The following is a 26,659-nucleotide window of genomic DNA, read 5'->3' as shown; positions in this document are numbered from 1 at the left end:
AGCGTTGATCGATATATTGCGTTCGTGTACGTGCGGCGCGGCGGCAGGTTTCCGGAGAGGTGAATCAATGCGCGCGAGAGATTTTATCCGAAACAGACGTCCGTTTGTTAAAACCGGGCTATAGTAACGCGAGAATCCGCTAGACCCTTGCGCCGCGCCGGTATCATTTTGTTGCGTTTTGCTGCACGTTCAGTTACTACGACGATGGCTCGTGTGAACAAAGCGGAGCTTTGCTCGGTAAAATGCTCGGCAGGTAGAAGCAAAAACATTCGCTTTAAAGTAAAAATACGAAACGAAAAATAGCATTCGATATGTGTGTCCAATATGAATAATATCTCACTTTTTTTCACTGTGAGGCATTTGCGAATATTTCGAAATATTTGATTGCAAGCTTTGTCGTTGCCGTTCAAAACTATAAATTTATTAATCCTTTACGATTCGAAACGGAGTCGACACAATGTTTTTTTGCAGCAATCTTCTGTGGATTCCTTACAATATTCAAAGCAATATTTCTTGCAGATGCAGAATTATAATTAACAAATTACCTCTTTTATATTTTTTTAAATTTTCTCTTAATAATAATAATAAATCGATTGTTACATCGATCTATACTGGAATTAAAATGAAGACAGAACGCTTTAGTCTTTATCTTTACGGTTTATTCGTAGAAATTAATTGACCGCAAAGGGTTAAAGAATCCGTTCATGAAAGGTAGCTGCCGATAGCACATTCTGTATGGTATTTTGACGATAAAGCGGTACGCGCGATTTCCATGACGCGAGCACTCACGGGGTCAAAGTAGTATCCCGGAGTAAGCGCCGCTATGAAAGCTCTATGTCGACAACAGCATGGCTCCTGCGGTTCGGAACGCGTTCCGACCAACCTGTATGTACACCTGTACACACGAGCCTGTCCGACGTTAACTCAGTTAGCCGCCACCGGTGATACGAATTACAGTCCACCCCTACAGGCGGGACATTCCATAGACGTGCATGGCGTGTGTATTACCTCGTTACCGCGTGTTTCCCAAAGTTACATGGCAAGCTCCGACGCGACGCTGACTCGACGGGGTGAAACACGGGGCACGCATCCGCTCGCCCGACGGGCTTGATTTCGTCTCGCTTGCTTATTAACAGCGACGCTCGCTTTTAATTGACACCAACAACGCCGACGAACGATACTCGATCCGTTAATCCATGGCGAGTGTGAAAATGCACGCCGCGCGGCGTGAGTCAGCGCGCGTATTGAGTTCAATTACAGTACATAGTTAAACAGTCGTTTAACTATATGGACGTTGAAAACAAAACACTTCCCTCTTAAGTTTCATTTGAGCAGTAAACAATTTCGACACATTTAGGAAATGGCAACTTACAAACTAATTACTGTGAGCAGTCTTAAATCTTACAATTTGCAGTGTTTCCAGCTTAATAGTCTGGACTACTTAACATTTTTTAAAATAAAATATTTATCTACCTTTTTTTTTTTGCAAAATTTTTAACAATACTTGAAAATCAAGCATAGGTATTGGAAATGCACGACAAGTGGTTTGTAAACGATATATTGTGTGCGTGTGTGTGAATAAATTGTTTGTCAGCTATTTTTAGTTAAACAATTTTAATTTAGATTAGATACTATATTATGTAAACAGTATAAAGTTTCATCAATATAAAATATCACATTAATAACAGTTTAACTCCCCATCACGTTTTTGTGATATTTTATGTATGTATATTATATATGTTATCTAGAGAGTTTGTAGTCTCTCTTTTTTCTTAAAAACTGTAAAGTAGAAAATAAATATCATTCTTCTAATAAGTAATCCCCATTCTTTACATTACAAATAACAGAAACGTATGATTAATGTTGATGAAACGTTTAATTAAATTAAATTAAAGCACCAAATATTGCATCGAATGCGAGATATTTCAAGTTACATTTATCAGTCTTTCATTAAGCCAGATTGAAAGAGAACGGGGAATTTTTCACGTTGATTTATATCACGCATGAAGCGTTATATACGCCACTATATGTGATGGCATGTCTCTTTTTGGTGTCGCACTTTATTCTACAACACGTAGTATGGCCGAGGATTGCAAAGTAATAGTCGCCTTACGGTGACAAGAGCCTCGTGATTGTCTGGCTTAAATTAACACGAGAATAATCCGTCTCTCCCTTGGTCTAGCACCGGAATTTCCGTGCTGCGATGCTTCCTGAGATTCCGTGTCTCGTGAGATGCTTACTATGCACCAGCTTTGTATAACATATTAATACAGCAAATTATATCACGAAATTCAATGAATATTTCAATTGTTATTAGGCATCAAGAGTCTGCATATAATTGAGTTAAAATTAAATAATTTATTAATTTCCCGGCTAATTTCAGTTTGAGATTAATTTTATTTTTCTCTTCAGATTAACATTTGAGAGAGTCACATATTTCCTGAATTGATAAAACATTGAAATATCTCACATATCTTGTTGGCTTTTCCGCAAGATCTACAAGACTTGTTTGTGGGCTCGACCTAAGCCTTCGGTTATAAGATAATTGAGCAGATAAGATTATTTGGGGGGGTGGGGGAGGGAATTACAATCTCGTCTCAATCACGATCGAGTTGAACGAATATTATAATATGAACGCTCTCGGCTTGTTATTTTGGTGACATATTTTCAATATATTGCTTATTATGTTACAATTAAATGTAGCAAGTTTGCTCGCAGTTAACGCGTTTGTCTCCAGGTATAACAAGAATTATAATAATAGAGATTATAATTGAGATACCGAAATGCCGTTTCAGAATGAGTTTGCAGATCGGAGGGTGTTATAGCATCATCATCGCGATCCCCGTGGATGTGCAGGGTGTGTAGATTACCTCGTTACCGCGTTTCCAAAGTTATACCGTATGCCTCGCGCTACCACTGCCGACTTGGATTCATCGCGCGAATCCAATGGTTACGTTTAATTAACGGTTACTGCCGGCGCGCGGTAAACGCTTCGTTCGAATTTCCGGATGCCGTTAGTCTTTGTTACGCCGTGAATCTCACCACAGCTCACAGTAAGTTCTCAATCCTTATCGAGTCTAATCGAACTTTCTCGATATATTATCATCTATACAAGAGAGAGGTAGAATGTATAATTATTGAAAGCATGGATCCACACAAAGAATTACAATTAATTGTTGTTTGAATGTTGATGTAATAAAATTCTGATAAATGCTTGTAAATAGATTCTAATGAGCACTGTGAAAGGTTAATTGAGACACTGTGAAAGCTTAAGTGAATGGAACGACGTAATGATTGCTCAGTAATAAATGATGTTTCGCATAAGAATAACGACCGAAACCTGCCAAGCGATCCGCAAACGGAAAACGCTTTAAAACGAAACTTAGAAAAATACAAAACACGCTCATAGTACTCGCGTAAACGTTCTCCACTTTTTTACTCTGGTTGGTGAAAAATGCCCATTCGCAACTTTTGTCGGAGGTTAATAAAGACGGTGGTTTTTAATTTTATTTCTCGAATAATGCATCTAACACAAAGAATGACAAAACTGCAATTTGTCGGACATCTTTCTTGACGTTCGATTAACATAATGCGAAAATAAGTCGTGCGATATTTTTTTTTACTCAATTTTGAGCGAGACTCTCATCAGGAAAAGGCGCGTGGCATGTATCTTCTTGCGACAGGCTAAATTACGGGAGGGCATTGGTGCGACGGTAGCAAAGTAATAGCTACCATAATGACGGCAGACGGTCCCTCGGCGACCGAGACGAGAGTTCATTGTCTGTGTCGGTGTTTTCACAACTACAGTGGGAAGAAAGTGCGCAAGAAGATGCACTCTTGACTTTTTTTTTAAGAGACAAGTTCATTTTTAAAGGAAGATTATTTAAAAAATACAGCGTACGTTTTAATAATAAAAGAGTTTTTAGAAAAATTTGTTCATTATTATATACGGAACGTAAGAAATGCTTTTATATCTATAATGACTGGAACGTGAATGAAGTAGATATTTTCTACGAAAATTGATTACGCGGCGTCCGTGCATAAGCACTCGAGATGAGCGTTATGGCGTACACGGCGCGCGCTACTCCATTCTCACCGGGGGTGGAAACGAGTGGCTGACGCTACACGAATCGCGGAAGTGCCGGCGCTGCGCGGCGCCGTCCTACTCAGACTTCCTCTTTGCTGCACTCTCCTTTATCTTCCTCACATTTTCTCATCTCGAGCCTTTTCCGTGAAAGATTCTTCACAATATCGTGATTCAAACGGAGTTATAGTCTCTATATTCAACGAGTATGTCATTATAAAGAGAAGCAGTGAGATCGAATTTACATTTTTTTAAGAGGTAATGCATTTTCGGTAACTGTCTGATTTGTCAAAAATATTGATACAAATATGTGACGTGTACTGTAAGTATGTTTAAACGTTAGTAAAATTTTCTATTTTCTCTCCGTCTCTCTGTCTGTTACTACAATCCGCGAACTCGGTGGCATGGAAAGAGGGCGTTAAACTTGCGGGAGACGATCCAGCAGATTTGGCGTTAGCACTTTGAAGCTTTGGCAACTCACGATATTGACGCTGGAGTATTTGTACTCGAAACTTGGCCGATCTAATTCCCATAAGGATCTTAATTCCACAATTATGTTACATTGCTTCCTGCAAAAGCTGAATTTATTCGGCTTTGTGATGACCGTTCGTTTGGAGAGACAAAAACGCATTCTACTACGTGCTTCATTATGTTATTTCTATTAAAAATGTTTATTGCAGAAATAATTCTTGTAATTAAACGTAAAATGAGTGATTTGGTAATTTCTCACTCTATATATATGATATTCAAAATGCTTGAGATGATACAGTACTATATGATACAACTAACTTCATATTTAAAAAGAGAAATAAAATAAAATAAAATAAAAAATTCTATAGCAAGGATATTCTTTAATATCAATAACGGAAATTTATTAAGTCCTGTTAGATGAAAATATTAACATTTGTTAACTTAAAGATGTAAATTGGAACAGAAATGGTCTTTAAATTGATTTAATCTATCATTGCTGTTTCGCGCGCGCTGCTTACTTCCGTAAAGTTATAATTTTAGCGAAAATCAAATATCTTTATAAATATACTGGGCGCCGATATTTGTTCGCACAAATGTTTAAATGGCTAAATAATCGTTGGAGTAAAAAGAAAATTCTTCTGATCGGATCGGCGCTCACGCGATTCGCGTGCATAGATATAGCCGAACTTTTGGTTTTTATCGGTAACCATTGTCGACTTTTTATACTATCGGCTAGCTTGCAAAACGAGGGGCTTGGTAAAAATGTACGACTGCAGGCAGTGCGGGCGCGTCCCATAGGATGCGCGTTTTTCGCCGTCCGTTGCGCCGGCAGAAAACCGTGCGCGGCCACGCGTTGTCGTACAAGCCGCGAACGGGCGAATCTGAATAAAGCGGAATGGCGGCGGACGGATTCCCTGAGTGACACTAAAACAGCCGGCATGCGATAAAATTCTTGTTGGTCCGCGCGCTCGGTGAATCGTTATCGTAAAATCCGGAGAATCCGCGCTTGTGCATCCTTAATATGCGTGCAGCGTGCGTTTTAAACTTCCGCCAGTCGGACGAAATCCGATGACATGTATCGCGAAAGGCATTTGCAAGAATTGTACAATGACATTTGTTAAGATGCGTCGCCGTAGAATCACTCAGCCATTCCAAAACTTGTGGAATATATAAAATGTAATATGCTATCTAACGCGCGGCGGTATATGTTCGTTTTGTAATAGCGGAAACTGAATAAACGATAAGTAACTCGTAATCGCGATACCTTTCCCTGAACATCATGATGTTACCTGCAAAAAAATATTTCTTTTACGATTTACGCCCGTAAGTCGCTCCGAAAGTCACTTTCTTAAACACATATACCTAAGCGTTTATAATTGAACTCGTTCATAATTGTAGAAGTGATTACGAGCAGAGCGCGGCTATAATCTAATTTATTAATGTGTGCTTCGAATTAAGAAGAATAGTTAGTTTTTTTTAAATTATTTCAGCTTTTACAGAACACGAACCAAAATTTATAATCAAATATATTTTTTCATTCTTGGTATTTAATTACAATTAATTATACAGGGATAAAACCTTTAATATAATGACCGTTAATTTTCTGCAAATAACGAATTGAAAATTATGAAAATTATTTTGTTATATTTCTACGGGTTGTATTTGTCTTACACGTATCCATATCTAAAATTTTATAAAAAAGAGAACGTCTCGATACACATTTTTACGTTAATAATCTCATCGTATTCCGTATTTTTGAAAACCAGCGTGAGCGCGGTCCAAATCTGCAACTTACTGAAGAAGAAGAAAGTCGAACAACTTGGGTTTTCGAACAAATACTCGATAGATGACGAGTGTTCGAGCTTCTTTGAGTTTGCGATTCGACATTTTTAATACATTCGCTGTTTATAAAACTCACACACGCACAATGTTCTCATGTTTTATTCTTCAGCAGAGAAACTTACTTCCGCTTTCCATCGAATAAAGTAAATGTTATGTTAATATCGCGCGTGCACGAGTAGGGCATTTGAGAGATGATGGTGAGGCAAAATGATTTTAAAGCGCACGTTCTCAACCTACACGAGCTATTTCCTCTGTATACGTAGCGGGAGATTATAGTTCTTTGTACAGTTCCTACATTATTTTCCAATTCTTAATATTTAATATCGGCATTAATTTTTTGCCTGCCATATTTATTCACGTATTCGTATTATCTTTTATGCGTAGTACCTACAACTTGAAAGCAGATGTAAGAATATTTCTTGTGATCTTTGTTTGCATTATACGTTGCATTTCTACATGGGTAACATGTAGTAAATTTAATATTACGATATTGTTGATTATATACCTCAACTGAAAAAAGAAGAGTTTAAATTATTTTGAAAAGAACAATCTTTTCTTTTTTTTTTAATGAGAATAAGTATCATCGCGTAATTACAGAATAGCATATATTTTTTGTAACGATATTTATTTTTATAAAGAAATTTTGTATTGATTTCTAGCTAATTCGGATTGAAAAATCAATGAAATATTAAATTCTATTGTCAGGAGTTATCTGATAAACTTTAAAATGTCAATTCGCAAGACCATAACTATCGTCATTATTATTCGCACATTCTTATAGATAATCTTTTTTTCTATATGTATACGCTTCTATTTCCAAGATTGACGTATTTTACATTTTTGTCATCTACCGAGTTCGAGGGAGGAAGGAAGGCCGATGGCCGTGTTATCGAGTAATGCACCGCCGCGTTGCAATTTTGTCGCGTCATAACGGATTGGGAGTGTTCCGTGGTTCTGGAATTGCAGTTTTCTATCATGCGGTTTGAAACGCGGAAGCTGCTCGGATCTGATGCAGCAGCTCGTGCGTTTTATGCGTATATGTCGTATGTATGTATAGATTATGAGCCCACACACACTCACACACACAGAGACAGAGCGAGAGAGAATGAGAGAACGAGAAAGAAATAGTGTGACGCGGATAAAAACGCGAAAGCTAATATACCCTTCTTTCTTCTAAGTTTTATGAGCTGATAGTAAATATGCATGTATGGAATAATATTATGTATTATATGTAGATATATATATATATATATATATATATATATATATATATATTGCGCCACAGTGGCGTTGTGCATTCAATAATTGAATGGTGCAACTTATGCGAAATCAACTCTGAACTGAATCCAAAGCTATTTCGTTCCGAACATTCCCGAATGTGAAACTATGTAACGGATAGTAATCAAAGTGCTACTCTAGTCGATAGCTCCAGTCGATAGCTTATCGAGAGAGGTTATTAGACTATGCATTACGTAGAATAAACAACATGGTGCAAATAGATTCGGGAGTTTTTCAAAATTAACAAAGTTAAATATAATTGGTTAAAATACCATAACTTTTAACCAACGCGATTATAAATAAAAAATTGCTGCAAACAGTTATAAATATAATTCTGAATCAAATAAAAGATCTAGTGATTCTTTTAATCTCAAAATTGTGAATTACCTACCATCATTTTTTCAAAATGTTGCTTGAACTACAAACTAAACAATTATTGCAAAATAATTGTAAAAATAATTACTACAAACAATTACGAACGAAATAATGATAATTTTTTTTATTAAAAACTTAATATTTATTAAAATTGAGATGTTATTTGTAAAGATGATAAACATGATAATTATCTATCTTGCTTAATATGATCTTTTAAATCAAGACTCCTCTTTTAATTCGAATCCATACGTAACTTTTCACTTCGACAGATTTAGTTTAGAATAAAGGACATCAAAATTTGAAATTTTTTTTTATCAGGAAGAAACATATGTGAAATGTTTATAAATTTTGAATTAAGATTGGATTATTCCAATATATACGTGTAAAGCTATACCTATATTGTGCGTTTTGCGGCTTGTACAAATGGATGCAAATGGAAGTGCATGCAAATGGCATGCATTTAATCTTTTTTCTCTTTTTACAGATTGCATAGGGTAAATGATCGATGTGGTAGTAGACTTTAACATTACATTTTTCAAATTTTTTGCCTCTACAGCAAATATTTTCAAAATTTTACGTTTTGATGATAAGTAAAGAAACGCATAAAGATAAGGATTTTGTAAAACACTTAAAAATTATCTCCGTGAAATAAAGTGCATTTCATATAGGCTTCTCATATTCATTGAAATAGGAAATGTGTTGAAAATAAAATTGAACGTGACCTCTATCAGCAAAAATGCTTTTACTATAACTTGTTAAGACTATTGACGGAACTGACGATTTAAATGAAGACTTCTTGAAAACAACACATTATGTTCCTCGTAAAATTACTACTCTCACGTAGACATTTATGAAACGACTCGAAACTTAATTTTTTTTTATTGTAAGAGTAAAAATGGTATCTTTCCTTAACTAGGGACTAACACAAAAGGATAATATTTTTGACTATGTAGAATCTGCTTATAATATGCATCGAACTTAATTATCAGGAACTATGTTTAGGTGCATTTACAGTATTTTTTATATGGACAAATATTAAGAAATGTAGGAGTTATGAGTCATCTCTTCGCGCGCGCGCTCGACTACGGTGTACGTAGTAGTTCTTGTACGGCGTGCCTGAAAGGAAAAACGCAAAAAGGGTATTAAATTTAAATGTATTCCCCACAAGTTGACGTTTGAAAATTGTAAAAATGTTAAAAATTGTGAAAGTTATAGCACTTAACAATTTTGTGCCAATGAACTTTTTGCCAACTTCTTTTTGTTAAGTGCTATAACTTTCACAATTTTTAACATTTTTACAATTTTCGAACGTCAACTTGTGGGGAATACATTTAAATTTAATACCCTTTTTGCGTTTTTCCTTTCAGGCACGCCGTACAGGAGCTACTACGTACACCGTAGTCGAGCGCGCGCGCGAAGAGATGGCTGATAACTCCTACATTTCTTAATATTTTTATATGGACAATGGACAATTTATATGGACCATGAACGGTTCATGGTGTATACGATATTGAAGTACATGTTTAGGTGCATTTACAGTATTTTTTATATGGACAAATATTAAGAAATGTAGGAGTTATGAGTCATCTCTTCGCGCGCGCGCTGACTACGGTGTACGTAGTAGTTCTTGTACGGCGTGCCTGAAAGGAAAAACGCAAAAAGGGTATTAAATTTAAATGTATTCCCCACAAGTTGACGTTCGAAAATTGTAAAAATGTTAAAAATTGTGAAAGTTATAGCACTTAACAAAAAGAAGTTGGCAAAAAGTTCATTGGCACAAAATTGTTAAGTGCTATAACTTTCACAATTTTTAACATTTTTACAATTTTTGAACGTCAACTTGTGGGGAATACATTTAAATTTAATACCCTTTTTGCGTTTTTCCTTTCAGGCACGCCGTACAAGAACTACTACGTACACCGTAGTCAAGCGCGCGCGCGAAGAGATGGCTCATAACTCCTACATTTCTTAATATTTGTCCATATAAAAATACTGTAAATGCACCTAAACATGTACTTCAATATCGTATACACCATGAATCGTTCATGGTCCATATAAATTGTCCATTGTCCATATAAAAATATTAAGAAATGTAGGAGTTATCAGCCATCTCTTCGCGCGCGCGCTCGACTACGGTGTACGTAGTAGTTCTTGTACGGCGTGCCTGAAAGGAAAAACGCAAAAAGGGTATTAAATTTAAATGTATTCCCCACAAGTTGACGTTCGAAAATTGTAAAAATGTTAAAAATTGTGAAAGTTATAGCACTTAACAAAAAGAAGTTGGCAAAAAGTTCATTGGCACAAAATTGTTAAGTGCTATAACTTTCACAATTTTTAACATTTTTACAATTTCGAACGTCAACTTGTGGGGAATACATTTAAATTTAATACCCTTTTTGCGTTTTTCCTTTCAGGCACGCCGTAACAAGAACTACTACGTACACCGTAGTCAAGCGCGCGCGCGAAGAGATGGCTCATAACTCCTACATTTCTTAATATTTGTCCATATAAAAAATACTGTAAATGCACCTAAACATGTACTTCAATATCGTATACACCATGAATCGTTCATGGTCCATATAAATTGTCCATTGTCCATATAAAAATATTAAGAAATGTAGGAGTTATCAGCCATCTCTTCGCGCGCGCGCTCGACTACGGTGTACGTAGTAGCTCCTGTACGGCGTGCCTGAAAGGAAAAACGCAAAAAGGGTATTAAATTTAAATGTATTCCCCACAAGTTGACGTTCGAAAATTGTAAAAATGTTAAAAATTGTGAAAGTTATAGCACTTAACAAAAAGAAGTTGGCAAAAAGTTCATTGGCACAAAATTGTTAAGTGCTATAACTTTCACAATTTTTAACATTTTTACAATTTTCGAACGTCAACTTGTGGGGAATACATTTAAATTTAATACCCTTTTTGCGTTTTTCCTTTCAGGCACGCCGTACAAGAACTACTACGTACACCGTAGTCAAGCGCGCGCGCGAAGAGATGGCTCATAACTCCTACATTTCTTAATATTTGTCCATATAAAAAATACTGTAAATGCACCTAAACATGTACTTCAATATCGTATACACCATGAATCGTTCATGGTCCATATAAATTGTCCATTGTCCATATAAAAATATTAAGAAATGTAGGAGTTATCAGCCATCTCTTCGCGCGCGCGCTCGACTACGGTGTACGTAGTAGTTCTTGTACGGCGTGCCTGAAAGGAAAAACGCAAAAAGGGTATTAAATTTAAATGTATTCCCCACAAGTTGACGTTCGAAAAAATTGTAAAATGTTAAAAATTGTGAAAGTTATAGCACTTAACAAAAAGAAGTTGGCAAAAAGTTCATTGGCACAAAATTGTTAAGTGCTATAACTTTCACAAATTTTTAACATTTTTACAATTTTCGAACGTCAACTTGTGGGGAATACATTTAAATTTAATACCCTTTTTGCGTTTTTCCTTTCAGGCACGCCGTACAAGAACTACTACGTACACCGTAGTCAAGCGCGCGCGCGAAGAGATGGCTCATAACTCCTACATTTCTTAATATTTGTCCATATAAAAAATACTGTAAATGCACCTAAACATGTACTTCAATATCGTATACACCATGAATCGTTCATGGTCCATATAAATTGTCCATTGTCTATATAAAAATATTAAGAAATGTAGGAGTTATCAGCCATCTCTTCGCGCGCGCGCTCGACTACGGTGTACGTAGTAGCTCCTGTACGGCGTGCCTGAAAGGAAAAACGCAAAAAGGGTATTAAATTTAAATGTATTCCCCACAAGTTGACGTTCGAAAATTGTAAAAATGTTAAAAATTGTGAAAGTTATAGCACTTAACAAAAAGAAGTTGGCAAAAAGTTCATTGGCACAAAATTGTTAAGTGCTATAACTTTCACAATTTTTAACATTTTTACAATTTTCAAACGTCAACTTGTGGGGAATACATTTAAATTTAATACCCTTTTTGCGTTTTTCCTTTCAGGCACGCCGTACAGGAGCTACTACGTACACCGTAGTCGAGCGCGCGCGCGAAGAGATGGCTGATAACTCCTACATTTCTTAATATTTTTATATGGACAATGGACAATTTATATGGACCATGAACGGTTCATGGTGTATACGATATTGAAGTACATAATTAAACGGTATGAATAATTGTCATTTGCCTTGGTCACTCGCTCGTGTTTTCCGAGTTGGAGCGAGTTAGAAACGCGAACGCATGGTCCGTGCAAGAACCAAGCCTGATATTTAGCCCAGCAAGAAATCAAGCGCGGCGAGTGATTAATCGCGCACCGCGTCGCGTCGCGACGCAATCCGTTGGCTGGTGTGAGAGGCGAAACTCTCACGATCGTTAGGCCAAGGGAGCATCCATTATCGAATTACGGTACACTCGTCGGATTCTTACCCGATCGCATCTGTCGTAATGGCCGTAGCGCAATTAATTCCGCGACGATACGGCGATTTCGTTCAATCATTCGTAAAGTTGCCGCACCATTCTCAGCACAGCGTGCAGCGATGATAATGCTTCGAGAGTTTAATTTTCTCCACGTTATATCTTACTATTTTATATCTCACTTTTTTTTACGTAGCTTGGCACATTATTTAACGAATGTTTTAAAACACTCTAAAATAATAAATCTAAAAAAATGCAAAAGGTAATATGTCGTTAATTTATAAAAATACAAGAGAAAATATTACATTCTTGCTCTCTCTTCGGCGTATTTTTAAAAGTGCATGACCCAATATAATATGTGACGTTCGCATAAATAATCGCGCTGCATTTTATATTTTGAAATTTTTATATTCAGATCTTTCTGGCATCTAGGCCGACGACCACTCCGTTTGTGTCCTATGGACACAATTTTGTCTCTGTGTCAGTATCTCGAACACACATTTGTATGTACGTGCATCCATGTGAGTTCATCATGGTGTGACGCGAATCCGCTCGGCGTCGTTCTTGATTCGCGGGTCCGGGTTTCTGCGCTCCGACATTTCGTTCATACATTTGTACATGCAACGCGACATCTGTCCAATATCTGCTGACAATCCACAGGGTCTTTTCCTTCGTTGCTTCTCTGTCCCTCCCTCTGCCTCCCTTCCACGTTTTCACTTGATTTATAACGCGAATCTAAACGAGAGCGCAGATGTACACGGACGTGACGCATGCGATACAGCAATGCGATGTACGAGATTCACCGCTTCTTAATAAGAAAAGAATAGTTGTTCTTCACACCGTTGTTGAAAGAGAGAGAGAGAGAGAGAGAGAGAGAGAGAGAGAGAGATCTTTAATCTAGTTATAAGGTAATAATAATCCAAAAATAGAAGTTTATGTCACAAGATGAAAAATATACCACTAATTTCATTGGCATGAATGGTGAAGGAATCGTCTTTCTATTTCTTTATTGAATGAAAATATTTAAATCGTGATATATTTATCTTTTAACTCTCTTCAAATTTTAGTTTCCCAATATTATTTTATGATAAAAGTATTACACTTAAAATGAATATGAAGAGAAAAATATTAATTTCTCTGATGAGATGACTAATAAATAATTCACTATTTTTAGTAAATAGCTATTTATTTTCATTTATAAAAATTTATATAAATAATAATTATAAGGAGGTATTTGTAATTGCAAGAAAAATATATTTACTGATGAACGAATTATTTCTTATTCCTGCACGTATTGAAAAATTGACTTTGTTTTACGTTAGACAACACAGATTAAAGTATCTTTGATAGCATCAGGTAATTTCTTATTTAATAAAAATATTGCGTTTAGTTGCGTTTTTTAGTTTTATACATCATATTGAATTTACGCAAGCGCGATAATGCGTGTATAATGCGTAACACAAACATAATATATACAATCGTTGATATATGCGCTTGGAAGTTAAACATGCTTAAAGTAAATTTTCACATTATGCTATTTCAGGTATCTTAAGCGTTTACACGAGATATTTGCTAGTTATGTCGTGCAAATTCTGCGAAACTCCTTCTGTTTTACGCCTCCTTTGGAGTCCGTGGCGAGGACGATAGATGTTAATTTATGGATTAGAAGTTCTCTCTGTGAATTTTAACCATTTAAATGTACTTAACAATGTTGTTCTGTGAATGGAAGCAAATATTGTATTGCTTTATATTTTAGTTAATCGTAGAGGTTTTCCTTTTTTTTCCCTTTTTCTTTGCTAAAAGAAAATGCGGAATTGAATGTTATATACCGGCGATATAACTCGCCACATAACTCACTCGTTCGTCGCGGCTCCGTACGAAGTCATGTGCCGAACGTATTAGTCTGTGGACCCATTAAAATTCTTTCTCTTCCAGCGCGAGTATTTACCCACGCGACATCCAAGAAGAAGAGTTGGCCGCAATTACCCGAAAGCAATTTGAAGATTCCGCGTGCGTCCGTGCGAGTACGGTTTGCGTCATTGTGCATGCCGTGTAATGAGTGGATTAAGTTTGTGCACGAGCATGCGGGGCCCATGGCTCTTAAATTACGGTGATCCGCCCAGACCTCGTTTCCTTTGCGTTTCTCCTCGATCCGCCCCGTTGTGCCTTCCCTCGCGTCTTGTAACGGCCGGCGTCATGCACCTCGCCCGACGCCCGACCTCGTTCAAAATCTACATCGTGGAGCTTGCGAGCTCGTCTGAGTTCGAACTGCTGGATTTCGTGTCTTTCGGCCTTTTCTTCGCGATGGCTAGCCGCATTCGACAGAATCGTTCTTTTCTATTCAGAATTTTATTTAATCCAGCTTTCCAAATCCGTCGTCTCAAGCTTGCGCGAAACCTTTTAAAGTTACCTTATTGTTGGAATTATATTCCATCTAAGAAGAAAACAAATAGGTATATAAGAGCCATCGTGGATATTGTTGGATATTTAATCTTAAATGTCAATTATTACTCTAAAATTGAAAATCTAACCATGATATCTTACGAATTAATTTTGTCTCAAATTTATTCTACGAGAAATGTGACCTGCATTTGGGTTCATTTCTAATATATTTTTGCGTTAGTTATGAGCAAGGTAGAACCTACATATCTATTAATTTAACTTATTCTATGGCAGTTTCAAGCGAAGTTAGATTGATTTCAACTCTATTTTACGATAATTGCTACTCGAGTTAATTTCGCGGTTTACTTGATGATGATTAAGAGTTTCCATGTAGTTGATATCCTCTCTGCGATCTGGCTTTACGATAATGTCCTAAATTGAAAAATACGAGCTTTTTTAATTTTTGCTTATATTAATTAATATATTGGTCCATAAGACCGTTCCAAACATTGTACTACGCTCGACCGGGATATATTAGGTTTTCTCCGAAATGACTCCATCCCAAGTCTGATTCGCAATATTTGATACGTCGACAAATTTACCTGATTCCGAGTCTACTTTACCATAGATAGGAAGTAAAGTGGAGTCGCCTGGAGTCCGCTTTGCTGTGTTGCGAGCTACCCAAATTGTTGACCCCGACGTTACGTCGCGACAGTCAGCGCGGCGAGCTTTGCTACCGTTGGAGACTCCTCTGCGCCTTGAAAATTAAATCAAGCCTCAACGAGGCGTCATTAGAACGAGACCAGATTCTCGTCTCTCTGACGAGCAATTTGCAGAGTCGTTCGCTTATATAGAGGCGCGAATATGCGCGCAACGTGCCCGAATGTTGAAAGTGTTTTTCATTAACGCGCTTTTAGTACTCTCCTCAGGTTAGTAACCCCTCTACGCTAAAAGGATAGAATGGATAGGCCGTCGATATCGACCTCGTGCTAAGCGAGGAGGTGATGAATGCTGACGCGATAAGGATAACGTGACAAATTGTTTCCTTTGTCAGAGAATCGATTTTTACGTTCCCTTGAATTCGTTTGCTCGCGTGGAGTTTGTAATAAATCGTATATAGATCACGCTTTTGTCAAGCGGGTCTTAGAAATTTCGTTGAATAGTATAGCGCGCGCGTAAATAGAAAATTATTATTAAACAGTCACAAGCTTGTATATTGGAATATTATATTAATACAGATACATAAAACTAGATATTTATTTGAAGATTCAATGCTGTCTGACTATTGATTTACTCACATTTTTTTAATAAATTTGATTGGCAACTTTATTAAAAATTATTCTTCATACTTGGATAACTTTACTTGGATCCTTGGATCTATTTTTTTAATTTACAAAATTAAAAGGAGTGGGTATTCATGTCGAGACTATCTATATACATATATGTTATATTTTTACGTTATATATATTATTAGAATTTGCATAAGAGTCAAAATAACGAATTAATAAACGTAACTCGTAAACTTAAACCTCACATTTTACGGGTCAGAAATATAATGGAGAAGAGAGACTAGACATCTCATGCACATTATCGCGAACAATGTATAACCCTTTGCATTATCCATCCGTTGGCGTATTTGGGGCGAGCGCAAGTGAGACCGAAGAACGTGCGCGGATCAAAGCGTTTCCTTTCGCAGTTCGCACGCCATTGTCCTCGCTCTACCTTTGCACCTCCATGGGCGGGACGAGCAAGAGTGCCTAGTACTTGGGTGGATTAAAACACTGCTCGGTCCCCGCTCGATCTCGCCAGAAAAGAGCCAATAAAGAATGACGATGTGGCTAGAGCTCGCGACCGCTAGTCGATGGCACTCGACCTCGAAAATGATCAAAGATTCAGTAGAGCTGATTCATATTGCGCGATCGAGCAAAGGTCAATCGACGGTGATTTATTCCGTATATTCTGGCTCCGAAATACCGCAGAAAATTCGAGATATCTGAAGCATTGCAGATAATCGCATAGACGCTTGGAAGATACATATATAGATGACCGCGTCCCTCAAAGCCCATTATGAAGATCGCGTGGTATTTTATCACGGTAAAGCGGTATTTCCGTAACGATGTGGATAATGCATTTATCGGACGTATGAATAAACCAACTTCCGCCTTTCTATAGCGAAGATTATTTTTGCTTTTAATTAACATTCCCTGTGGTTAACAAATTGGACAGTTTTTCAAATTGAACGCAGGGTTGAACGTGATAATGAAATGTAAATAGGTATAATAGATACTAACAAAAGTTTTAAGTTAATCTTTTTATTCTGAATTAATAATTTTTATATAGCGAAATATATCCGCAAGGTGCGTTCAGATAAAATCTTCTCTGCTGACACGAGCAATTGACTCTAAAATTAACATTTTTTTACGAGATAATTAACACAGAAGATTTCTATTAAATATATCATGTAATTTCTCTCAAATACATTTGATTTCAACAGACGTTATGGCGTTAAATAAGAGCTAGGGTTGCAAGTTCTCAAAAAGGAAGGTTTTTAAGTTTTCTCTAACGAGAGATTGCACTGCCGTTTTAGATTAGATCTTCAATATCTTCTATTAGGACACACACGCGCTTATCCTTCGAAACGAACCACACATTGGTTATACGATTTGCCCCTCGACTTCTCTCTCCCTCAAAGAAGGAGATTTACTGGACCACCTTATGTCGTAGAGTCGGACGGAGGTCGATGTTGCACAATGCGCTCATGAAGCACGATTCGCTGACACAGCAGGATGAAACTTTCCGTTCCGTAACTGACACCGAGTGTTCATCGTCGTCGTCGACGTCGTCGTCTTCTTTCATCCTCTCAGTTGTGTTGCCACCTGCTTCAACGTTGCCTGCCGCGATGCTGATGAGACGTCTGCCCGTCAATTAGAACTCATTCGAGGAGCAATTAACGCCATCAATATCGACTGTTCGTCTGTGCGAAGCGCTCTTTTGTGTCTTTTTTTTTTCAAGGATTATCAGAGAATTTTCAAATGAGCTTTTAAAGCTTCTTCTATTAAAAGTATTTTTTTCATATTTTTAGATTTTTTTAGGGATACTCAGGAACACATTGAAAAAAATGTGACACTTGATGCAAAGTTAATATTTTATGTATATTTTATATTTTATATATTATATATTTTATATATTTTATATATTTTATATATTTTATATATTTTATATTTTATATTTTATATTTGTCATATCCATATTAAAGTAGTCTATATATTGAATTTTTATGTACATAGAAATCTATTATTATATCAAGAGAAGGTTGCAGCTTCATGCGCACACACACACACATATGCACACCCATATACACAACGCTGAAATAACTTTATGTCAATCAATCGAGAACATGAGTTCTTGATAAAAGTATTTTGAAGCTAATAACTCAAGAATTTACAATTATTCGTGCAAAGAATCTTGAAATAAATCTATTCTTTTTCTCTCTTTTACTTGAATGTAACATAAAACACAATTTCACGTCGAGTGATAGACATCGAATGATAGGAATCTAATGAATTGCTTCCCGGTACACGAAACATCGAGGCGAAGTTCCACGCTGTGTTTACGTTTATTCTCGCGTTGAAGTAATACGTGGAATCGAGTATTCTCGTTTCCGAACAGCTTGGCGCAATAGATTCGCGAATTTCCCACGTGCCCCGAAATGTTTGCCATTGCAATGCGTTGCTATCCATGCTAAATGATAGTTACGAAGCACGTGTGTAAACGATAACGTGGGAAAATGTTTTTTAGTTCATGAAGCTTCCAAGTTCGCCTTACGTGCAACGCCTTTGACCTGTATCCGCACAGTGCGCGTTTAGTGTTAAATATACGTGTTTGAATTTAATCCGTTGGTGGATCCAAGAGGAGAGAAAACCGTGAAGACTATAAATTTCCCTTATGGCTTAGATAATTTTTAAATATTTTTAAAAACGCGCGTGAAAAACATTATTCTACGGCAAAATTAAAAAATATATACACATACATATATAGAAAATTAAAATAATTATTATTAATATTATAATAACACCTAATTTTTCAGAAATTGGATTTTTTATTCTAATCGTTATTATGTTAAAAATGTTCACCAACAATTTTTTTGTTATTTGCATATTAGATAAATAATATTTAGCATATTAGACAGAAACATTAGCGTCTGAAATGTGTCAAATTACATACCCGGATGTTCTTGTTTACATCACGAGTAAAAAATGTATGGCAAGCATAACATATACATAATTTCAGCAGATTCTCGTAAAACCATCAGTTGCAGCTTGAATTTTTGAGATTATAATATTTTTAAGTAACAAAGGAATGAAAATACGAAAAAGAAAACGCTGTACCTACTTTTTTAATTACTTTTTATTTTAAATTTTTTAAATAATATTTTACCGAATACCTACTTTTACAGTAAATAAATGGATTTATCAATTGAAATGATAAATCAGTTCACTCTTTTGTTCGCAACGTATAAATTGCTCGAACGTGGAAATTTAAATGGAAAACGATCGGAGCTTTATTTTTTACGGGAACTCCAATTTGTCGGGGCGTCGTGTTGGATTATTCGTAGATTTTCGCATTATCTTCTCGGGTGGGTTTATCGCGACTGTGCGTAAATCCCAGATGTGCGTGTTCCGTGTTCACGTTCATCTCGATGTCGCTTGCGCATCGGGCGTACGTCCTACCGACATTCGCGAGTTTTTCGAGGATCGCGACATTATCGTGACGCAACATTGCAGCGTTTTCGAGCCAAGCGATGAGTATAAATTCCGTTCAAACCGTCGTAACATTGCACGAATGGCGCGGTGAAATATTCGGATATATATAATGTGCAGCAGTTATAAAACTTTTTCTTATTTAAGCGGAAACGCGCTGTATACAGGGTTCGCGCATAAGTGTCGTGGAGTAAAGACTCGAGCTTCCCGAGCTTTCGCGAGAAATTTTTTCGGAAGTTACTAAGAGCATGTAACTTGCGCATATTTTAAATATGTTCTTGCATGTCCCTGTTAAAGAAACTAATATATAATATCTTCTCGAGTTTTTATTATCAAAAAATTATAGTATACGATTATTATATGCTGCAAAATTTTCTGAAAAGAAACTAATTTAATTTTTTGTCTTTTTTTTTTGAGAAAGTCTTTGAACTGTCTGTTATCGCTCGTGGCGTATATTCGTTCTCAGTCTTTATTCGTTTTATATCTTCACCGTTCAAATTCTAATCTCGAAAATGCAATTGCAATGCGATTTCCGTTCCCGATGCGTAGCGCGATACGGCATTTACGAGACCGCGAGCACTCGCGAAGCGTGTTCGCGCTGAGCAGCCATCGCGATGGAAATAAATTGCGTTTGGAGCGCAGTTAACCCCGATAGCCAGACGCGTGCCAATACATATACATATATATATGTATATACATGTATATCGACTCGTAAAATCTCGGCCTCATATGTCCGCTGCTGCGGGTCCGTTGCGCGTGCGGCGCCGACGCCGCCGACCGGCGCGAATAAAATACGCGTCGCGCGCGTAAAACAAGGCCGGAGTCGGGAATTCTCTCGACTACCTTGTTACTTGTGCAAGTTACTTGTGCGCCTGAGCTTTTCCTGCGGTATGAATCGCACACACAACATCTACAATACACACCGACCGCTTAGACTGCTAGTGAAATATGGTTGACGCGGTGGGTACCATATGTTGCATGAAATGTATACCAGATATATAAACTATGGTTTCTCTTCTTGGCCAATTTCGTGTCAAGTTTTTCTTGGTGTCACTTCGATCTCGCGTACCGTTTTTGAAACTTCCAAATTTTTTTATTAGATTAAGGGCCTTGGCACATAGAAAAACTTAAGCAGTAAAACTTAAGCAGTAAGAGATCAACGGTATGAATTCGCTACCGCTTAGGGCCGTGTCTTAAGTTCTTGATTGTGATTGGCTGATTTGCTTACTGCTTGAGTTTTACTGCTTAAGTTTTTCTATGTGCCACGGCCATAACTCTTTTTAACACGTTCGCACATTTATTGCGAGTTTCGATTAACTTCCGACTTGCGAGAGATCAACCAGTATATGTATGTTTAGTAGTTTTGCAGTAAACAAATGTAGTTCTTACCAATGTTTTCGCATGTTACCTGATTGAATCAATACTTTTTGTTGGTGATACCTATGATTATTTAAGCGCTACTGTGTGTGATTGTTTTCTATGTGCCACGGCAGCGTATTGGGAAATGTTCGTATTCTTTCGCGAGCAAACAACATTACAATGTAATGTGTATCTTACTTATCTAATGCAAATATTTTCATGTTACGATTAAAATTCTGTCACGAACATTATATATCTAAAATGAGCTTATTTAACCAAATATTCATAGCACTGAATGCACGTTACATAAATTTGCATTAATTCACGACTGTGCTTGTAAACATTTATCAGTATTTACCATCAACATATCTGACAAACGATACAGTTGTGACTAAGTGTTTATAAAAACAGGTTTACTTGGAACAATATACAAACATAATGGATATATTTACTGCACTGTCGCGGTATTTGCGGGTGAAGAAGGTCGTAATTGTGTATGAATATGCATTCGCAGGATGTACACGGTATCTGCGAACACTTGTTCACAGTTGCGAATGATTCATATTACGCATTAGCATTAATCTGGATTCTGCAACATTTTTCTGTTATTTTTTCTTACTTTCTTTCAACGTGAACGCGAACGAACGAGAACGCATTGCGCCTATTTATTACGCGCAATTTTATGATTTGCCCATTAAAAACATATATACAGTACAGAGTACAGCAATTAAGCTCGTGAATATCGATGAGTTTGTGCGATGCAGATTTATTAGCTGTAGAAAATATCTGTGCTCAATTACAAGCTTTTTATTAGCTCGCATTCATCTATAATCCATAATCCGTTTTTCTTTCTCAGTGCCGTTCTATCATTATGCATACATTGCAACCAATGCTGCGCGTGTCTATTTTTAAAACGATATTATTTGCTTATCTGTAATTGTAGCATACATTTGTAAATGTATACAGTTGTTGCGTGTAATTAAAATTCATCCCGCGTTTCCAAGCAAGGAACAATTCTAAGATTAGTAATCCAGGCACATCGCGAGGCGCTGCTCAATGACGTAGAGCAAGGCGCGGAATATTATTTCATTATCTCTATTCAAATAATCTTTATCCCATTTATATCCCATTTATAAATTTGAATTATTCATTCAATTGTAAATTAATAAACAAATTTTATCACTGAAATAACTAAATCGTTGCACGGTATCATGATCACAATTATTTTGGGTAACGGAGGATTTAACATTTATTATTTAAATGATGTGCGCAATAAATAAATTAAATATTTGTTTACTCTTTGTTTGTTTTAAATAACTCTACACAAAAATATCAGATATTATATCAAAATACATTATTCTTTATTCGGCACTTATATCGGCACAAACAGATGCAAAGAATATATGTTAAATAAAACATTCGGAAATCATTGATGAAAGAGATTACTTGATAATAAGAGAAATTCTGTCATTATATCTATAATCTCTGTAATATTCGCACATATATTAACGTTTACATTAATAAATTATAAAAATTAACAGAGAGGAAAGAGAGCGCTGTGATTTTTTTGTACGCAATTTTATTAACACTCATGATTGCCCGTGTTTCCTTTGGCATTGTTACAATTAATTTTTTAGTCGCTCTTGAGATTTGTCGGCATTTTCTCAGCCTTTGTATTTACCGCAAATTACGTTCTTTCATTACAATTTCAGCTTGCTCTACGAGCGCCACGCCGCAGAGAACAATTCCGAATAATAAACGACTAATTGGAGGAATGGCGCGTATGCATATACGTATGTACGAGTACGTCGCATCCTTTAAAAGCCGCCCGCGCGTCGCTTTATATACCCTTTGGTCACCTCGTTCCACTTACGAGGATACAATGCCCACGCAATGGGAATATCTAATGACCTCCCACGGGATTAAACTTCGAAAACGAAAATAATGCGATCCCTGCGACGACGCGGAGCACTTACTGGCTTAGCCAGCTTATTCTTCGTGGAAATCTAATTTTCCGTATTGGCCTCGCCTGAAAATATAGCGTGTCGCGAGCATAAACGCCCTCAATGGGCTATCTCGACAACGTAATGCAATTTCCGTCGGAATGCAAATCTCTAAAGTTTGATGACCCTAAACGAGATTTTTATAATCAGCTTGATCTTTCAAAGTCAAATGTTTATTATGCGAATAGTTGATAACGAAAGATAAATGCTTCTTACATTTTTAACGAGAATATTCGGTGTTTTATTGAGATTATACTTTATTAAACGTTATTATATTTTAATTAGGGTAACATGAGTCCCCGCGAACTTGTAATAACTAGAAATGATTTTTTGTACACGCGTGCATTCATGCGAGGCTACATTACTTATTAGATTTTCCGATAAGACCGCTGTCGCTCGTATTTCACGAGAATGTAAATTACATTGACTTCACTGAGAGATGCGGTGCACCCTACATTAGAATAATATCAACGCGCGATTTCAGAAGCCGTAATTCAGTCTCCTCGTTGTGGAGATGTGAGTTATGAAAACATATCTTTATATATCGAAAATGTAAAATAAAGATTTTACTTTTAAAGTTTCTTTCCACGGGAAATGATGAAAGTATATCTTGAGCAATGATAATTGAGAAACCAAACGCATAAATTTCTATGCAAGAAGTGTTCAAGTAACAAAATTAAAATAAATTAAATGTGAAATCTAAATATATAGTCGTTTCCGTAACTAATTTAATTTATACCCTTTAATATATACCTACTACTTGAAATAATCACTTGAAAGCTACATAATTTTTTCTAACTATTCTTTGCTCGTGAACTTTTTTGTTTGACAACTTATTGTTATTATTCTATGCTAGCAGTAATAATTTATTAATGATTTTTGGGCAGCTAGAAAAGTTTTTATAAAAGTTAACTCACTAATAACGAATAAACGTGTGCTATTTTATTTTAAGAGTATTTTACGTGTATTCAACACAAAACAATTTTGCACAAGAATATTTTATGTATGTCCGTCAAAAGATGTTTTCTCTTGGAAATGAAAATATACATACGCGTATTTACAGTAATTTTTAACGTAGAGATTTGTAACAAAAACATTGTAAACTTTGTTAGCTCTGAAACTACTTGTAATTAAATTTCAAAGAAAAGTTACAGGACAGAAAGGTTTACTCGGCTGCAACAAGATCGCGACGGTTAAATATACTTCCTTTCATGTCGCTCTTTGTGTATTCTACATTATAATTAAGAAAATAACAGAAAAATGCTCTCTTGGTATACATAGCTAGTTTTGGCATAAAAAAATAAGTAATTTCTATAATTAAGGAATTTTGCTTCTTCTGAAGCATTATGATAAATATTAGAAAGATGATACATATTTTATCATTTCTGTATAATGTAATTTCAGTTTTTCCATGTGTAGATATGAACACACATATTTTACTTTGCAGCCAATATTTTTTATGAAAATGAACATCTGATAAGAAAGGAAATAATAAGAGAAATTTCTCACGACGAAAACATATTTGCCTTTTATAGCTCTTTATTCGCTTTTTTCGCGAATAAAGATGACAGATTACTCATTATTACAAACAAATTTAACCATCAACATTTTTTTATCGAAACTTTTTCGATTTCATACGTAGTGAACTTACCTTTACGTGTCAGTATACTTGCGTAGGTGGAAGAAAATTGATCGAGCAATTACGCGAGTGTTTACCACTACGAGTGTTATCGCGCTCATACGATCGGATGTATACGCTATGTCGCTATCATAGGGATAGGGACAACGACCTCGCGACTTTGCGATCAGTAAAACCAAAATGATCGAAATAGGAAACTCGTGGTTCGAGCTCGCAAACCGTGTAACGCATTTGTCAACTAGTCGAAGTGCCAAACTCAGCGTAAAGCCGGCCGTATAAGCTAACAGTGACGAGACGTAGCGCGTAACAGCGGCTCATTTCGACGGAAACGATGATCGATCACGGTTACCCTTATCGTGCTGTATTACCGTCGGTGCGCAGTTCTACGCTAATCCCTTGGAACCATCCGCGCAACTAAATGTTACACCAGGCCGGAACAAACGTCTGGTAATCTCTCGATAATCCGCTTAACCGAAACGCTGCTGACAATGCGCTTCTATTCTTTGCGGTTGCGAACGCGATCGGTTTCGCGAATCTGCTTGTGGATATCCTTTTTTCCGGCCGATGCACCTGTCGTAGTATCGACGCGCGGATAGTGTATCGCTCGTTCGAGATATTTATGACGCCACCGAAAACGTTGAGAGACGCGATGATGGAAAGGTGATGGATGCGTATCGCCACAACGATCCAGATAGGTAGTCAACGTAAAATACTACATCACGTTTCGAGAAGCTTATCGATAGGCAAAACAGAAACTAGTAACAATCACAGGAAAGTCGAACAATGCTACTTCTTTCTTTTGTCAGTATACTATACCTACTACCGTATACTCGTACTACCTTTTTTTATTGGAAAGAATACGTAAAGTTTTGAAAAATAATTCTCTGCGGAACGAATTTTTTAGCAGCTTGATAACGCGTGTCAAGTACAAACTAATGTTCAATCTTTTCTTTCATGAATAACAAGTTTTTTACGTTTTAAAAATAAATTACTTATTGCAGAAATAATGTGAGTAAATCTGTTATGTTTTCGTTTAAAAAACTAATTATTTTCTTTAAAAAGCCGAAAATCTTATCGAAACAATGAAAGGACCAATAGTTAACAATAATCAGATTATATTTTGTATGTAATATTTTTCATAAAATCAAAGATGTAACAATATAAAGAAGAAATTTATGAATATATAAATATATTATGTTTTTTATTTTAGTAAAGAATTTCAAATAAGAGATTTGCTTTTTATGATACATGATGATATCTTATTATGATAACTTATTCAAGTATCAGTCAAACTTTAATTTAGTATTCAGAACCTTCGATCAGTGCAAAATCGGATTTCGTTATCTCCAATTACAGGTACGAGAATTGTCGGAAAATTTGATTTACCTTCGAATTTCCTGGGATTGTCAATTTTCTCTTTCTCTCGCTTTTCCTTCCATATCAATGCATCGGAAGAACAAATACCCAATTTTCCTTTATACAAAAAATGAGAAGAATTTCTTTCTTTTCTATCGCTCGTTGTTTATTTTTGTCTAAATGGGTGAAAGGTGAAAATATACATAGGTATATAAAGTGATCTGTCATAAGTGATATACAATCGTAAAATTTACGATCCTACATGAGAAAGAATAAATAAAACTAGAATAAAATTTCCTCATGCAAAAACTCCGTTTTTAATCAAGTCAATTGTGAAAATATTTATTTGATCAATTAATAGAATTTTTTACTTACACTTTTTTCACGTAGAGTTACTCTCCCATCGCGATTATACCAGAAATAGCGCAGACTACTTTATATATAGCACATTACCTGACGCGCTGTGATGCCGCATCGTATCCTATTTGTGCTCGATAATTACTTCCCACTTTAAGGTGGAAGGCCATCACATCGGGGATAGAAATCAAGCCGCCGCGCGCCGTGCGCGACCCTGCATTAGGGATCAAATCAGCGACAAAAGCGTTTGCTGGGAAGGAGTCGGGTTACGTCGCCGCCCCGGCAGGCTCGCTCTCTCGTTACTGTCGACGTCCTTCGAAAGTAGGAGTCGCGTGGTCGAATCGAGAGAG

At 36.4% G+C, this 26,659-nt stretch overlaps 1 protein-coding gene across 1 annotated transcript in view; it reads left to right on the top strand.

The window, feature by feature from the left end:
* Window positions 1-26,659, top strand: part of Dtn (transmembrane protein 132C dtn) — a 101,364-nt gene that overhangs the window by 18,627 nt on the left and 56,078 nt on the right. The window lies entirely within an intron of this gene.

The sequence above is a fragment of the Temnothorax longispinosus genome, chromosome 7 (assembly GCF_030848805.1).
Source record: "Temnothorax longispinosus isolate EJ_2023e chromosome 7, Tlon_JGU_v1, whole genome shotgun sequence".
NCBI lineage: Eukaryota > Metazoa > Arthropoda > Insecta > Hymenoptera > Formicidae > Temnothorax > Temnothorax longispinosus.
The sequence above is the reverse complement of the archived record's forward strand: the minus strand, read 5'-3'. Positions and strand labels throughout refer to the sequence as shown.